General features: G+C 43.7%; 1 protein-coding gene across 5 annotated transcripts in view; it reads right to left on the bottom strand.

Moving 5' to 3' along the window:
• RERE (arginine-glutamic acid dipeptide repeats) overlaps positions 1–18,241 on the bottom strand; it is a 408,446-nt gene that overhangs the window by 70,825 nt on the left and 319,380 nt on the right. The gene's annotated exons all lie outside the window — the stretch shown is intronic.

Genomic DNA, 18,241 nt, shown 5'->3' with positions numbered 1-18,241 from the left:
TTTTTTGCAGGGGGGGACTGTTGTTTCATTTTGTTTTACAATAAGAGCTCAGATGTAAACTTGGGAAGGGCAAGAACAGCAGGTTACTCATCACTTACATTACCAAAGCAATGCACAGCCTGGCTCACTGCCCAAAGCTGACCAACTGGATCCTGGAAGATTCGGGCAATGCCCTCAGGCTGGCTCTCTCCACACCACCAAACCAGATCCCATGGGCCTGACTGTCCCTGGGTTTTCCTAGTGCCCAGGTGAGGACCTGGCAAGAAAGACCTGTAGGTCTATCTTCTGCAAACTGAGGCATGCAGACACAAAAGATATTCTTAAGGGTCCACGGACTCAAATAGTTTTAAGGGACTTCATTCCCAGACCTCCCACTGTCACGTTTCCTTTCCTACATGGATCTGCCTAGAAACAAACTATGGTGCGGAAGGTAAAGGGCCACCTTTACCCACTGGCACCCTCCTCTCACTTCACAGACAAAGGCACATCCCACTCGCCCATCCGGAGGGCTTCGAGGCAGCCAGGTCCTCATGCAGAAATCCCAGGGCACCACACACAGCCTCGGCTCACAACATTGGTGTGCGTGTTGGCACTGTGACTAGCTCTACGTTCACAGTAAGAGCTTTAAGCAACTCAGGTACTTTTAATTTTTTGCTTTCAACAAAACTGAAGGAGGATCTAATGGAGATGTCATCTGATAGCTTATTAAAAAACATGTCTGTGGTACAACCACTATGGAAAACAGTATGGAATTTTCTAAGAAAACTAAAAATGAACGTGCCTTTTGACCCAGAAATTCCACTGTCAGGAGTATATCCCCGATGTTCATAGCAGCACAATTTACGATAGCCAAGAGTTGGAACAACCTAGATGCCCATTGGTAAATGACTGGATCAAAAAACTATGGTACATTTACACAATGGAATGCTATGCTGCAGAAAGGAAGAAGGAGCTCCTATCCTTTGCAACATCATGGATGGAACTGGAAAGCTTTATGCTGAGCGAAATAAGCCAGGTGGTGAAAGACAAATACCATATGATATCACCGTTAACAGGAATCTAAACAACAAAACAAACAAGCAAGCAAAATGTGACCAAAGACACTGAAATACAGAATGGGCTGACAGGGTCCAGAGGGCAGAGGGGAGAGAATCACAGGGGAAAAGGGGAAGGACTCACATGAACAAGTATAAAGGACACACGGACAATAACTAAGGTAGGGGGGCAGAAATGGGAGGGAGGTGGGGAGCACTGGGCGGGGGGCAGGGCTGGGAATACAAGACAGAAATCTGTACTTGAACGAGAATTAAATAAAAAAAACCATGTCTGAAGATAAATTATGTTTTTGCATTATTATGGAAGAAATTCAAATAATTAAATAACACTGTAAAAAACCTATCATTCCCATTTACTTATTCACGTAAACAAGGTTTCTGAATGTTTCTATCTACAAATAAACAAGAATAAAATTGATACGGAACACGGCCTCATATGAACAATAAGTAGTACTCATCCAAGAACTAATGTGTTTAAAAAATCTCAATCCCAATCTTATTTCCAATAATTAAAAAGTAAAATTTTATCCACATTTATAATGTTTTGTTTTGCTCAACTCTGCACTAATTATTATGAAAACATCGTAATTCCTGGAGAGAATTTTTCTTTAGCACAGAGGTTCAGCTCTAAAAGAAACTGCACTAGGTGCACATATTTGATAACCGTACTTCTTTGTTTCAGGTAGTATGAAGGGCTAATCTGGCACGGACTCCCAAACACAAAAGGCTTTACACTAAGAAGCCCATTTGTGTATTTTTAAATAGATGATAATTGGTATAAATCTCAAGATATTCAAAATTCACTGCATATACTTAAGAGTGATGAGAGTTTTTCTTTCTAATGTCAATATCTGTAATATGTTAGAACTTATATCCTTATGATGAAAAAAGCATATGCCAATTTAAACTTGGGAAGAACTATATGGCTCTTAAAGCAAAATTCTTTTAGGGCTTTATGGGAAAACAACGTTTAGCTTTGTGTCTGAAAGGACGGCACCGGAAGTCCTGGGAGGGCCAAACCTGGCCCCACACCGCAGGGAGGTTACTCAGACCCTGGTTTCCTCTTCGTGACCCTAGTTTGGGTCACGAAGAACACGGTCTACAGCCAAGGCGGGTGGCCCTGCTAACGCTGCATTTATCAGGGTGATCACTTCGAAGGTTATGTAAGTGTCTAACCACTGGGTTCTACATCTGAAACTAATATAATATTGTACATCAACTGTAACTGAAAAATAAAACATTTTTTAATTTTTTGGTGTAACTGTCGTTCACCAAGATAAAGACTGTTCTTTACTTGAATTTCAAAACTGGTTCTGGCACTTCCCTATGCAAGGAGAGTGGAGGGCTCAGACTCCTCAGTGTGCCAGCTGAGGTGCTGAGCAACGTCCGTTTGATCACTCCAGCCTCTGCTCCCCCCACACCCAAGTGTCTGGGTTAGAACTTGTGTTAAGACGGATTCTGAGTTCTCACAGAGACCACGATGTGTTGAACAATGAGTGCAAGGAGGAGGAAGGGACGGCACTTGGGCTACAAATCTGCCACTGCTGTCCTAGAGTCAACTACAGCCAGGCTCCTTCTGCTCCCTGAACACGCCCACATCATCCCACCTGTGTCTCCTCGCACCATTCTTGGCCTGGGGGGTCCTGTGCACTGGTTGTCTCCATGGAGCTGTTCCTCACCTACCATCGGTGCAACCTTGAACAAGGTCATTCACTACCTCATTCCTAGGTTTCACCCTCCTCCCTCTGTGCTCCCATCCTTCTGTGGACCCCACCATGGGACTCGGAGCACTGGGTCTGGGAACTCAAGTCCCTCACTACCGTTAAAATCTCTCTTCTTGAGGAGGGTGGTCCTGTCCAGGGTCACCTGACAGAATCCTTTCCACATACAGATGGTATTTCTTCCATGACAATTCCTGTTATCTGCACCTGAACGTTTCAGGGCCAGAAGGGGCCTCATCACTTAACACCTTTTTTCAGAGAGAGAGAGAGAAAATCAATGACTTGCCAAGGTACAGCAGCTGGTCTAGGGCACAGACTCCACCAAAAACAGATTTGCCAATGCTTTCGTTTCCATACCAAACTTTAATTACATTACCAGAAGGTAGTTTTCTACAGAGGAGGAGTTACCTAAGACAAGAAGTGACAAGAGAACGTAGTGGGGAATAGGAAGAGCGGGGACTGGAGTTTCTTGTTTTCGAACATATTGCAAACTGAAAAATCACCGGACACGACAGCAAACGTTCTTCGCAGAAGCCTGCGCACCAACACTGTGTTTCTTCCCCTGGCTTATCTGGGCACTGCCCTGAGACCTGGGCTCAGCCTTCGCAGCCTTCTCCCAGGCCGGCTCAACGCCCAGGCTGCTCTGACTACAGCAGGCAGGACTGGTGGGACCTTAGCATGGGCTAGGACACGGAACAGGGAAAAAGCTTCTTGTGGCCTAATAAAGGATGAAAAAGAAATGTTCTTTATAATGAAGAAAAGAATCATCTACCCATCAAGCTCCTTCATATCTTTTTTTTCCTTCAGGCTCTTAGGCCTGTTTGATAAAACATATTATACTGAGGAAGCATCGATGAAAATGAAACCACAGTGACGTCTAGAGGGAACTTCGCGGAGTGGGCGGAGCCCCTCGTGCTTTAGCCACTTCTCCACCCCCCTCCTGGCCACAGAGAGCATTCACCCAAAACTACTGGGAGAGTACCAGCAAGGGCTTCAATACGAACCAGACCCTTCTCATCTTTCACCAATCCAAAGTCATGAAAAAAGCTTTACAGAATTCTTTGGCATCAGTTCTGTTCCTGTGTTCCCCATAACGGAAAATGCATGACTTCTACTTCCATGTTAACGTTCCGTGATAAACGCACTGACTCCCACTTCAACGACAGCCACGTGATTTTACTTCCCTGGCAAAGCTCCCCTCTCTCCTTTCAGCCAAACGCAGTCAATTCTAAGCTCTCAAAAGTTTCTGAGTCCTGGAGGCATGTATCTGGTCCTACAAGGAACAGTTTATAGGCCATTGAGACATGACCCCAAAGATCACAAGACAGGGGTTCAGTAATTCAAATTATTAGAAAAACATGTATCACACTTGATTAACTGCCTTAGATTATCAGAGGTATTATTTATCCAGACTTGCTTAGTAGAATAGAAATATGGGATGAGAAATGGCTGCTACCCTGAGGAAGGCGGCTCCACAGCTATGCAACCCTCACCCTCCTCAGCCTTCCTCTCACTCGGTGACTCCACCCTTAGCTCAAAGTCCCTTTCTCATTCCTCTTTTGATGGCACTCTTGGAAACATGAGAAATCTTACTCATACCCTTCTGATTCTCTGCTTGAATTGACAATTCTTGGTGCCCCTTATTCCAACCCAGCCACCCACTGGTAGCCATCCCTTATGACCGGACATCATGAAAACATTTAAGATAAGAAACTAGAAATGTGTTTTTATTGACTACTGCACAGCTGCCACTAATTCCACAAAATCTCTCCTTCTTGATTATGCCCCTCAACTCCTGTACCATCCCTGTCCTGGTTCCCTAACCTCTGTATGCAGCCCACGACTCACTATCAGTTACATCAGCAATGTGATCAATACTATGAGACATGCCTCAGCATGCTGACCTTGTACCAAGTCCCTGCCCCAATCTTTCAACCGATTTGTGTCAAAGACACCCCAGTCCTACCACTGCCCACATTTAAACATGTGTAACCATTCCTACTTCCCATTAAGTTAAACATCAAGTTTAACAAATTAAACAATAAAGCATACAAACCTCTCTCCTGCCTTTGTCACTGGGTCCATCCTTCTGCTGCCCCCAGCCCGCCCTCCGATACACTAGTTCCCTGAATCTCTTCTCACTCTGCACTAGCACCCCGGCAACCCCATCGGATCCTGGCTCTGCCATTTGTCAGCTCTGAGACCCTGAGCACGCTAATTAACCTCTTCAAGCCAAGTTTCCTCAACCATGAACTTTCACTGTAAACAGAAAGCTTCCTATCTTTAGACCTTCATTTCTAACAGCTACATCCACGTGCATCTTCAACAATCATTCCGATTCAACATAAACACTTCCAATCTGCCCTAAATCAAGTACTCTCCTGATTCCATAACTTTATTAAAGGTACCACCAGACTCCTCCCTCATACCAAAGCACAAAATCTGAATGGTATCTCTCTACACATCTCTCACTTGTTCCTTCCCTCCCACCTCCCATCAGCTGGGCTTCTCTAGAGAGGACATGTGATGTGTAGTAAGTTCAGAGCTGGGCTCTGGAGCCAGGAGGAGGGGCAGGAAAGCAGCTCTATGAATCGCCCTGTGACCTCGGCAAAGTTGTGTCTCCTGTCCACGACCCAGCTTCTTCATCTCTAAAATGTCAATAAATGAGTCAATTCACGTTGAGTACTTAGAATTACACTTGGCACATAATAAAAGTCTTGTTTCTCACTGCCTCTACCTCCATTTCCCTCAAGCCTAGTTGTGCATTAGAATCCAGTGCCCTGGTTGTATCCAGATGAAATCAGTCAGAATCCCTGGGGTGAGACCCAAGGAAGCTGTGTGTGTGTGTGTGTGTGAAGTTCCTTGTGACATACCAGTGTGCAACAAAGGTACAAAACCATAGCTTGTAAACTTAGATTTCTCAACCCCTCTCACTGGAACCACAGTGCTTACCCAGTTCCACGTTCTCAGGGCCTGGAACATGGATGCCCCGGGCCCACCCCAGAGACTGTGATTTAACTGGGCTGAAGTGCAGTCTGGGGCACCAGGACATTTTAAAGTCCTCCAGATGATTCTAATGTGTGGTCATGCTTCAGAATCATGGATCCCCTTCTCCGCCCACTTCAATTTGCCCATGTCACCACCAGTGATGGTGGCAGTCCTATTATTCCCCACATGCAAAAAATATGTAATTACTCCTTATTTCCCATTAAGTTAAACATAAACTTCTTTTCCCATAAAGAGTAGGTAGCTTTGAATCAGCTATGGTATCACTCCTCTATCTGCAGCTTCATTCAAACTGGGAACCAGCTACAAACTAACCACCCACATTCTTTACACCTCTGTTCTTCTGTTGACCTCTACCAATCATGCACGGTGAAACCCTATCCTTCCTTGAAACAACACCTCCACTGAGCACCTCCTGGTCCCCCCATCCGATAGGAAAGAGGCAGTGTGTTCATCCTCACGTTGTCTGTGGTCCCCAGCACACTGTCAGTAGAAGAGGCACTCAGAAAGAGTTTTCAGCTGTGTGACTGCCATATCCTCTCTAGGTTGCCCGTGGCAACAACATCCAACTCAAGTGCTCATTTACACCCACTGCCAAAATAAGTCAAGGGTGCCACAACTGCCAGGCCATGACCAAGGTTAGTGGTGGCTCCTGCAGAGTTTAGCAGGTACAGAACAAATGCAGTTTACTTTCCTAATGTTGGCGATCAGTTCCCTCCCTGTTGAATAAGGGACTCTATGCACTTTAAAACCTTGTTTCTAAAAAACTAAGCTAAATACAAAACAGTCACTTGAATAACAGAAGACCACACTGACAATGGGACAGAAGACTGAACTGGAAGAAGCATTACCACAGCCAATGGTGGTGAAAGGGTTCCATAAGCCCCAGCAGAGCCTCGCACACAGTAGGTACAGAAACACAGTGGAATTACATTTAAGGTGAAAAAAGTCCTTCTTCTCTCTTTCTCCCTGTATGATATTCTAGAAGGCAAATCTAAAGTTGGTTATCCAGAAACACTGTTTGGTTTGCACTTTAAGAGTCCACCACCCCTTTCATAAAGATACCCATCCAAAGGGGAGCGCCTCCCAGACAGATGGGCCTCCTTGTAATGGTGGGACTCTCAGGGGCCTCGCACGATGTCCAGCCAGGGCAGGAAAATCTGGTATGATGCTGAGTGACTCCTCTGAAGGTGTGAGCAATGAAATGATCCAATTGAAAGTTTGCCTAAAAGCAAGATAATCTAAATAGATCCTTGGAATGTATGATAGGGGAGGAGGGGAGAATAGGAGGAGGAAGGGGAAACAGAAGAAAGGAGGGAGGAAAGGGGAAATGCGAGCTGATTATAAAGTTAGAGCTCTAATGAGGGAGACAAACTTCCAAGGTCAGCCTGTTCTGGGGTCAAAAACTTGGGAAGTTGACAAAGAAGTTGGGCTGTCCCAAAGGATGATCTGAAAATGATTTTCTAACTTTCGTTATTGCTAAAAGATTAGAGAAGTTCATTACTGTGTGCTGGCCTGAAAGGGAGGGCACCAAACTTTCATTGTCCGCCCCACTCTTTAGTGACAAAGGCTGCTTTGGGGACTGGAGTGGCCTGACGCAATCGAGAGTCCCGGGTGGTGTTCTGCTGGGAACACAGAAATGGGAGCCACAGACCAAGAGCCCAATGCCTTCGACAAGCAAAGACATTTTATTTTTAAATGGGTTTTGGGTCCAGATCAACTGGTTCCCCAAATCTATACTTAATTCATTTTCTAAAACTTCCCTTTCAAAAATGAAAGGGAATAGCCAAGCCTACTTAGTTCTGTTACCCTAATTAATTAGAGGCCCTAGATAGAAAAAGAAAACGATTGATTTAGGCTGAAAGTGCCTATCTGGAAAGCAGCTTATCAGCAAATGTGACACGCCCATGGACCCCAGGAAGGGTGGTGCCTAGAGAAGACTCGGAGCTGCCAGGAGGAAGGGACTGGAGAGCGAAACAAAAAGCAGAGCCGCTGGCGACGGAGTGCCCTGCCCCCACTCTGGGATGGCTTATGGTAGTCCTCAGAAAATGCATCTCAGAACGAGGGCCAAAAGGTTTGTTTTATTACTGCTGATGGGAAAGATTAGAAAAATAAGTATATAATCAAAATGTACAAAGCAGCTACAAGGGAAATCCAAGAACTCTTAGTACTTAAAGAACATGTGGAGGTTTTCGACATGTACATACATGTTTTCAAAGCACTTGAATGGAGATGATTCCATTAGTTTTAGATTAAGTAATCTGCCCAATTTTTAGCCTGAGAAGTAAAAGGGTAGAGGAGGGCAGCAGACCAAGACTGGTGTCAGATGCAGGTTTCGGGGCCGCAAAGCTCTCCCCCACCTTTCTTTCTCCTTTCCCAGACAACAGAACTAAGATGCAAGGGGCACCTGACTTCCTCAAAGCCCCAAAGGTGGCTGCCAGTCTGAGAACTCTCATCCGAGCGTGCAGGCTCTCAGGTCAGCATTCTCTCCCCAAACCACAAGGCCTCTTCTTGCTTGTGCCCCTACCCCAACCCCACCTCTCCCCAGCATTAGTGAGTCTTCCAGGTGGGAGATATAAGAGCGTGATGTACCTCTTTCCTGTCCTGCATTTCAGGAGTGGACACTGGGCCATGCAAGATGCTGAGCCACAGCGACAGTGCTGCAGGGACTCAGCGCATCCCAGGGCATTCCACTTCCAGACTGGAGCGCTTCCTGGTGTTTGTGGATGTGTAATAAAATGATCCAGAATGATAGAGCACACTTTTTAAAAAAGCTCTAGACACATACGTTTTTTATTAAATATGGATTGGTAGACTTTCCAGCCCTCAGGCCACATGGTATAATATCATTCATTCTGCTCCATTCTCTTATTTTCAGGTTCATTTTTTACCTGCAACATTCCTTGCCCCCTCCTTCTTTGTTCCTTGGTGTATTTATTTGATAGTTCCTTTGTTTCCTATTTCTAGGATTAACAACATGGAATCTAGCCCTTTGCAATAGAAGAAAACATCCTAAAAGTGAATAGAAGGAGCACACTAGAGGTTTGGAATAAACTTGAAAGCAAAAGTATACTACCCACATACCACAATCACAAAAAAGACCCCCCCGCTCCCCCGCCAAACACCTAGCCAGCCTTAGAAAGGACTGGGAAACAGGTCATTCTACTTCCAAAAACAGTGACGGGCTGGGTGGGAAGGTGGGTTAGTCAGAGTAGCCAGATTAATCCAGATTAATGCTGGGCTATCTACTGAGCCTTCTTCCTTCTCTCTCTCTCTCTCACAGCAAAACATCTCAACCACACATATCAGTAAGTTTTGAGTGATGGTGGCAAAGAATGAGCTTTGTGGGAGGGAGGTGTCCAGAAAATAAAACCACAGACAACTGGAAAGGACTGGCTGCTCGTTCCAAGAGATGATACTGAGAAGAAAAGAACAGGGAAATGCCCAGCTGATCCTGCTGGAGTGAGGAACAGGCACCGGCCCCATGCCTCAGAGTGACGGAGAAGCTCCCTTGACTGCAACAGGACAGGAGCTCGGGCAAGTCCACAGATTCCACTGAAGTGGTTTGAGGGTCTGGAAGAATAAACAGCCTCTACTAGGTTTCTCTTCCATTCAACAGGCCAAACAATAGTTTCTGATTATCACCCCTACTCCAAGCTCTGGGATATGTAAGAAGAATTTGACTGTAGTCCCGGACCTCAAGACTTCTTAGTCTAGGGTGGGAGCACCCAGACGAACCTGCCACCTCAACCCAGTGGGGCAGACACCCACACACTTTCGCACTCAGCTCACACACTGAGGAGGCCACTTAGTGATCTTGTTTGTATCATCTTCCCTTGCTGACTGTCTGCTTTATTCACTGCTGTGTCACCAGCACATACAATGGTGTCTGGCAGAGTTCTGTGCTCTGTAAATATTTGCGGAATGAGTAAATGAATACCAACCAGTTATCTAAAGTCAGAACTGAATAAGTAACCTGGTAGAAAACAAGAAGGGGTCCTCCTCTCTTTATGTTCATACAGGATCAACAAGAATGGAGACCGGGCACGTTTACCATCCACCAAGCTCCACAACCAAATGTGAGAAATGCAGAACCAGAGAGACAGACCTGGGCTGAATGCCAAGTTGGTTAACTGCAGAGACCATCTTTCTCATCCATGACCACCAAACGTATTCTGCTTCCTAACACCTCAGTATTCTGCTTTATATATGTGGAATACTCACCCATATATAGGTACTTTGGGAAAAAGTCTTAAAACAAGTCCTATATTAAAGTAGCATCACTTAGCACACAGAGCGTTGGGGGGAAAAATAACAAAATACGGTAAAGTCAGGCTGGCACTCCAGTGCGGGTAGCAACCGGGGGCCATGGAGGCCATTAGTACCTCTACCTGAGAAAGTTTACGTCTAAGACAGAGTACACAGCAGAGAGGAGACAGCTTTAAATAAGTTACTTTCTTTCATTGTAGGGTTCCTACTTTTTTTTTACCTCCTTTTTTCCCCCTCCAAGCCTGAATTCCAGTTATCAGGTTAATACAATGTTTCACCTGTGAAAATGTAAGGCTCCAGTGTCACTATATGTGCAGCATTCAATGCATACACATTAAAACTGACTCTAGTTCTGTTGCTTAGAAACCGCAGGAGTTTTCCATCCTCTTCATTTATAAAACCACCACTTTGTCTATGGGAGAACAAATGCAATCCCTCAAGTCCCCTTGCGTCTTGTTCTCATTTTTAAAAGAACAGAGAAAGATGACTGAGAGTGGCTGAAAGTATATGCTAGCTCCATTTTTTTACATGCCCTTGAATATAAAACAGAAAACGTGGTTTTAGTAACCCACTGCCCTAGCGTTTGTTAATCTTTCAGGCTGGAGATTCTCCCCAAGGCTCCCCTCCTTCAAGTGAAATGAAAAATGTCCCATAAAAACTATTTGACTTTTAAAGATTATTCTAAGCAGCAAAAAAATAATTTAGGGTATGCCTATATTCAATGTGGGTTTACTTCCCAGGTCTCTATTCTATTCTGCATTACCCCAAGGCCTGAACCCTTTCTTGTGCACAAATATGTGTGCATGCACACACACAACTCCAAAAGTTGGCACAATTTACTGTTGGCTTTAAAAGACAATATCTAAAAAATTACAAAACAATATCTAATGTGTTTAATTTGCCAATTAAACAAATACTGGCAAAAGGAAAACACACACACACACACACACACACACACACACACAAGAATATTCTTGTATAAAAAAAAGAGAGAGAGAGCCTTGGCTGGTGTAGCTCAGTGGACTGAGTGTGGGCCTGCGAATCAAAAGGTCACTGGTTTGATTCCCAGTCAGGACACATGCCTGGGTTGCAGGCAAGGTCCCCAGTGGCAGATGTACAAGAGGCAACCACACATTGATGTTTCTCTCCCTCTACTTCTCCCTCCCTTTCCCTCTCTCTAAAAATAAAGAAAATCTTTAATTAAATAAAAAAAGAGAGAAAAACATGTCTCTAATTTTTTTTTACCACAGTATAAAGAGGAAGTTTAGAACGCAATGAAGCCACATATGTGAAAGGCAAGGTCAGAACTGAATTTGTAGATTTAACCCAGAGGCAAATTCTACTGACATGAAATATTGAAATAAAGTTTTGAAATGCCTTTCCCCCTCTAATGCTTGGCCTACCTCATTTACTAAAGGATTTAAAGATATGTTTCTCTTTAGAGCTTGTTATACAGTAGAATCTTTCTGCAAACTGACAAAATTGATTACCTTAGCAACTCTTCTGCACATATAATTGATTTTTAATTTGCTATCTCATTTCCGATCGGACTTGACAATAAACTCCACTCTATCATACTACTGACTTCTTTAAACAATGGTTAGATTCAAAGGCTGATGGGAGCCAATCATAGGAGAAACAGTTCAATTTCGTTAATACTTCAAACATTAGGCCCTGGCTGGTGTGGCACAGTGGATTGAGCGCCGGCCTGCGAACCCAAGGATCAAGGTTCGATTCCCAGTCAGGGCACATGCCTGGGTTGCAGGCTAGTCCCCAGGGGGGGATCCACGAGAGGCAACCATACATTGATGTTTCTCTCCTCCTCTCCTTCCCTTTCCCTCTAAAGACAAATAAATAAAGTAAAAAACAAAACAAAACATTAGGCAAATTTTACCTGAATGTACATTTCCCTTCTGTAATATTAAGGACTGGTTTTTATCGTGGACCACAATAAGAACATGTAACACAAGTGAGTAATATAGGTAATGAGTCAACATTTGTATTTCTCTTATTTTTCCTACTCTCACACCTAAAATTAAGTTGTTCATAGGAAAGAATACTGACTTGGTCTGAAATCAGAGGAAGAATAATCAATAGAGAGAAAAACTACTCTGATTCAATTTAAAATTACTAAAGTACCTATTACGTGTTTCCCTAAATCCAGCAGGTCTATATTTTGGGTTCCAAGTGAACTGTATAAATTTTTAGGCTAAGATTTCATTAGAAAGTGAGAATATCAATGTTATGATTTAATTTACATAAATTTACAACTACATAAAATGATGCACGTACGTGAACAGAGACCCAAGGCAAGCATGAAGTCAGAAAACTGTGAGAACTGATATTCTAACAACAGGAAAATTCACATAAATTTTACAAAAGAAGAAAATGAATGGATTCATATCAGATTACCTACTGGATTCTCCTATCATCAGCATTTCCTGAATGACTATATGAAACGCTCAAGTCTGGAAACCTGACTATTCCTAAAATAAATACCGTACAATTAAGCCTTCCCCTATATTGAAGCTGTAAAATTTAAAACTGAACACCAAGATTACGGACGTCTTAAAACTCGGGTGACACCACGGAGAGAGCCGTGGAAGGCTCTCTTCTGGTCACTCGCCCACCCCCGGCTCTCACCCCCACAGCCCCCTGCTGCTCCTTACGGAACCTAAGCTTTGGTTTTGCTGTGGATTCCATTTTCTACAGCTGCCATGCAAAACAGTAAATAAAATTCATTGTACTTTTGCCCACTAAGCAGCTCTGTCCTCTGGCACATCCAGATGCCTGGCTTGAAAAAAGTGACCAATGAAAACAATGTTTTCGCTAGCAGCCATTCCCAAAGGAGCACAACAAAGGCATCTGAAGACACTGCTGGGGGAAGACGCCATGCGCACAAACAGCTGTGTGAATTCAGGGTAAGTAATGCCTTGACCAGCCACATAGATTCATTGTATTACAAATATTCAGAAAATTAGTTTGTGGTACCACGTCAATTTTGAAAGAAAGACTTTCATTTATATTTATGATAAACTGAGCTTTAAATTGAAGGATGGTTTAGATACATTAAAATTCATGAATCTGAAAATCCATGTACATGACCAATTAAGGTTTACCCCGCCATGGATTAACTATCTTTGTAAAAATTTCAGAGCTTATTTGTATCTACATTGTTTACATAAATTTTGATGTATTACATCAAAATTGGTACAACATATTTAAAGGCAAACATGTTTCAAGATAATAAGTTACAGCAACCCAAGATGAAATAGAAATATTGCAGGAACACTGTATGCAACAATACCTTTCCCTTATGCAACACCTGGACTTTTTTTTTTAAAATCCTTACCCGAGGATAAGTTTTTATTGATTTTAGAGAGAAAGGATGTGGGAAGGAGAGAGAAACATGGATTGGTTGCTTTCTGGACATGCCCCAACTGGGGATCAAACATACAATCCAGTTATGTGCCCTGACCAGGAATCAAACCTGCAACCTTTTGGTGCGTGGAGCAATGAACGCTCTAATCAACTGGGCCACCCAGCCAGAGCAACACCTGGACTTTTGCTGCAAACTATTCAACATGAAAAAGATTTCCAAAACAAACACAGCCTAATGGGTTGGGAGCAAAGGGTGCAATGCACTGCCCAGTGGAGCACCCAATCTTACAACCTTGCAAGTCAGGCTAAACTCCACAAGGAAAGTGCAGGCCCTGAATTTTAAGAAGAATTCAATTAGTATCCCCAGTATTTCCATAATCAACAGCTGAATGCTAATTAAGAGCACAGCATCAAGCAGCAATGGAATCCCAGTGCAATAAGCAAGAACACAACAGCAGCAAATGCTACCTTCAGCTTGCATGCATAAATAAACAGAATTAATGACTATCTGAGCATGGAAGGGTGACTTAATCCGTTTCAATTAGGTGCAGTTCAGCCTGGGGCCTTTGTGTTATATTTAAATGAGTTCATCGTGTTTAATTAAAAACCTAATAATCTAGGGTTTTGGGTTTTTTTTAAAGTTCTGATCTGTATTTTAGTCTTCCTCCAATTCTACTGCTTTGTATGGTATCCTAAAGTGATGGGATATTTTAGCATAATGTAAGTGAAACTGGTTAACTATCAATATAACTCTCACACACAGCAGCCAGCATTCACTTTGGCTCCTTCCTGGCCCGCCCACACTATAATATTTAATAAGCATCATGAACTGACCTAGCATTTCTTCAAAAATGCTTCTCTGATCTGACCCAGTTTATTTAGCATGAAAGATGTTGCCATGAGCTAGCTACCAGGGTTTTTCTCAGTCACTCCACTGAAGCAAAGTTCAGGACTCACTATCTGGCCTAGGATTTGAGAGAAATTGGCACAAGTCTCCCTCACCTCAACAAGATTTAAAGTATCTTGGCCCCAAAGCAACTTCAAAAAGAAGTATCCTATCTATATACACAGTCACAAAAATTACTGAGAGGATGTGTGGAATGAAAAGACTCCCATTATGTGATTTTTGAGGCCTAATATCTCAAGAATTAGTGATTATCTAAAAGACTGAAGAAGAAGAGGTCAGTGACAGTATTATTAATAACTTGGGAACTTTTGCCGAAAGTAAAACTTTTAAGGTCAGCTGTATTGTTTGTAAAAGTTTTCCTCTTTCCTGCTGGTGCATATTATTAACAAGTTTTAAAGTGCAGGATTGAGGAGAGTCTTAATTACAGTGAACAAACTTTAAAAGCAATAATCTTGGCCCTGGCTGATGTGGCTCGGTGGACTGAGCACTGGCCTACAAACCAAAAGGTTGCGCTGGTTGGAGTCCAGGTTGGGGAACATGCCTGGGTTGCCATGCCTCAGGCCAGGTCCTTGGTTGGGGTGTGTGAGAAGCAACTGATCGATGTTTCTCTCTCTCTCCCTTCCCCTTCTCTCTAAAAATAAATAACATATTTACAAAAATAAAAAAAATAATCTTGAGTGAAGAGTTGTCACTATTCCCCAGCCCTCTCATAGGCAGATACATTATTCTCTCCCAAACATGATTCCCACCATGAATAAAGTCTCACTCTTCATAATTTTACAAACCAGTATAGCAATCAACTCAGAAATAAAGGCCAAGGAACAAGAGCTGGTCATGATGACCCAAAGCACAAGGAGCAAAGGATTAAGTGCCAATAAATGATGTGAAGAGGAGCTGCAGTTCAGAGAGGGACAGTCACCATAGGGTGGGCACAAGTGTGCTGAGCCTTGAAAAAGTTAGGGCCTGGATTGGCAAGGGAGAGATCAGCCCCTTCCCGAACAGCGGGCCCGCTAGAGCACAAAGCACATGGGCGGCCCCTTCGCAGCCAAGCTGAGGATCCACGCATCAGGTGTTCTCCCCGTCAGCCCTTTCACATACTGTTCAGTTTCCATGCAAAGGAAAACATCAGTGTTGCTGTAGTTAGACCAAGCTCATACACTGGAGGGAATAATTTAAAAAATAACCAAAATTTCCAAGTATAAAGAAAACTAAGAGGGAAAAAAAGGAGGGAGGAAGGTTCATATACTTATTTTAGTTTGGACACATTTGTTTGCTTTTTCTAGCGATTCCTGGATGGGAAAACGTGGTAAATTTAACAGGAGGCCACATACACATAGTAGGTGATTTTTACCACCCAAACCAAGCTAAGGTCAGGAGTCTTGTTGGTTTGTGTGTCCTGTTGCCACATGAAAGTACTCCAACGATTTGGTCTGCATACCTTCATCAAAAGCTTCTTTCGGTCTCTCACAGTGGTCCCCAACCTTTCTGGCATTAGGGACAGGATTCATGGGAGACAATTTCATGGGGACCCCTGGTCTGTCAATTATTCAATCACCCTTTCTCATTCATTTTTGAGGTTTTAGAAACTAAGGCTGAACTTTATATAACTAAGGTACCAAGTAACCCCTGGGCCCTGCAGAACTGGATGATGGCCAAAATATCTCAACACTTCCACTCAAACACCACCCTGCACCATCAGCCTGTATTTGGAATGTGCAGCACTCCAGGGCCCTGTTTCCTTTTTCCAAATGAAGCTGGGCTTTTCCCAATGTGTGAGCCTCCCGCTTTCCCATCCCACTCTGGGAGAAGTCCCCAAGCAGCAGCAGTGGGAACACAGTCCACATTGTGCCCACACAAGCACATGCTGCAGGAAAAGGAAGCCAGCTTTCTTTTAAGCAGGAAGAGCCTTCTTTTAAGCTTGAATTTTAAAATTCTGAAGGGACTAAGAGGTCAAGGGAGGAAGTAAGGGAGAGGGGAGAGATTCTTGGCTAGTGAGGAGCTGGAGAGACATGAGTGAAAAGGGAGAGACTCTCAGGGTGGAACATGAAGGTGGAAGACAGGAAAGACCAAAAGGGGAAGGAGGGAAGAAGCTCGAGAGCTGAGGGAGAGGGAGGACGGTAAGTCACCACCGCGGTATGTGTGTCCTGACAGTAACGTGCAGACTGGTCACATTCTATACATTCATTCTATCCCTTTTATCTCCTGATGTCTTTCTTCTACAAAGGCTTGTGGAATTTTAAATGTTTATCAATCACATCTCTTATCTTCCCAGGTATTAGTAGGTCTACAGTGAAAAACAACATCAAATGACTTTTCAAAACAAGCGAGTTTTAACATCTTTACTTTGGTTTTTGTCTGAACAATCACAAATGTTTAAGATGTTTCCATCTCTTTCCTAATCACGTAAGGTTTAAAAATTTTTAACTTCAAACAGCAACAGCAACTTCATGCAAGCCTGATAAACTTAAGAATCCTAAGGGTCTACCACTTACTACCCAACCCTCAAGGGCCATTTCAGTTCATTCCTGTCCCTGCTGTGTCCTGGGTTTTCCCACTCCTCTCGCCTCCCCGCCCCCAGCTGTCCACGAACAAACTTCTGTGCTCCATCTTCAGTGTACACCCGCCACCTCCCCACTTCCCACCACCACTGCTGCTGCACTAACAACCCCTGGTCTGGGACGCGAACCCCCACAACAGCCCCCAAGCCCACTCTCCACTCAGCACAACGCCCCACTGGGAGACCAAGCCACTCCTCTGCCCAGAATCTGCAGAGTGACTAGCATGGTGCTGACCACTGCCACATCTGATCTGGCCCCCGCAGGGCCCCCTCCCCCACCACCCACCTCCAATGTGCTCCTACCTAGTTCTCCAACGTGCCAGTCTGCTTTCTTTCCCATTAGGCCCAGAATTCTGTTCCTCCTGATACCCAAAAGGCTCACCTCCTCACATTCCTATGGTCTCTGCTCAAATTGTACTGACCAGGCCTTTCCAAGCCCCTTACAAGAGACAGCAAGCACCCCTCCCCAGTTTCTCCCCATCCTCCTAAACTTCCTCTGTTCTCCTCAGCACATGTGCCACCACTCGACATATGCTGATTTACAGGTGGTCTCCCTCTTAAAATGTAAGCCTTGTGAGGAGGAACCTTGTGTTCCTTTTGATATAGCTCCTGGCATATAATAAGCTCTCAATAAATATCACTGTAAAAGTGAAAAAGCAGGATCATGAAAGCATGTAAAATCTAAGCACTTGTTCTTAGCATATTTTAAAACACAGGTGAGAATCTTACAATCAATATGTCTCAGTGCCAGCCTCATCTTAGTATCACTCAACCGAAAGGGTAAATGAATACCAAGCAGTAACACTTGCACTTGTGAAAGCACAAGAAATCTCGAAGCCTGTCCAGCAATACCTTTCACACGTCGCCAGATGGGGATGTGGCTTCGTGAGGACTGTGCCAAGACAGGAATCCAGATCTGCAGATCTACTTGTGGGCACATTTCTATCTCCCCATCTTCTTTAATGGGCCATGATAACAGAATGCTTATGAAAGATCCAATATATTTATTTGATCAAGTCTATGCTTCCTGCTGTTGACTAATGTCCTTCCGCAGGTTAGGGATCATGTCAGGGCTCAGGATAAAAAAAAGTCACCAGCCCTACTCTAGATTATGTATCAACTGGTTTTAACATGTTTGTGCTTTAAAATAGGGAGGTGTCAAACACTAGCTTGCACCAAAAACCAACCAAAAACCAACCAACCAACCAACCAACCAACCAAAACAAACCCTTTTAACAGTAAGTGTCAATCACTTCTCCCTTTCCTGAAACCTGGGAAAACCTTTACCATGATCTATGCAACCTAAGCTTACAAAAATCAAGCCTTTCTCTAACTCCTGAAGCTT

The sequence above is a fragment of the Sturnira hondurensis genome, unplaced genomic scaffold (assembly GCF_014824575.4).
Source record: "Sturnira hondurensis isolate 20B ecotype Veracruz unplaced genomic scaffold, ASM1482457v3 Scaffold0013931, whole genome shotgun sequence".
NCBI classification, from domain to species: Eukaryota; Metazoa; Chordata; class Mammalia; order Chiroptera; family Phyllostomidae; genus Sturnira; species Sturnira hondurensis.
Note: the sequence above shows the minus strand (reverse complement) of the source record. Positions and strands in the feature narration are given on the sequence as shown.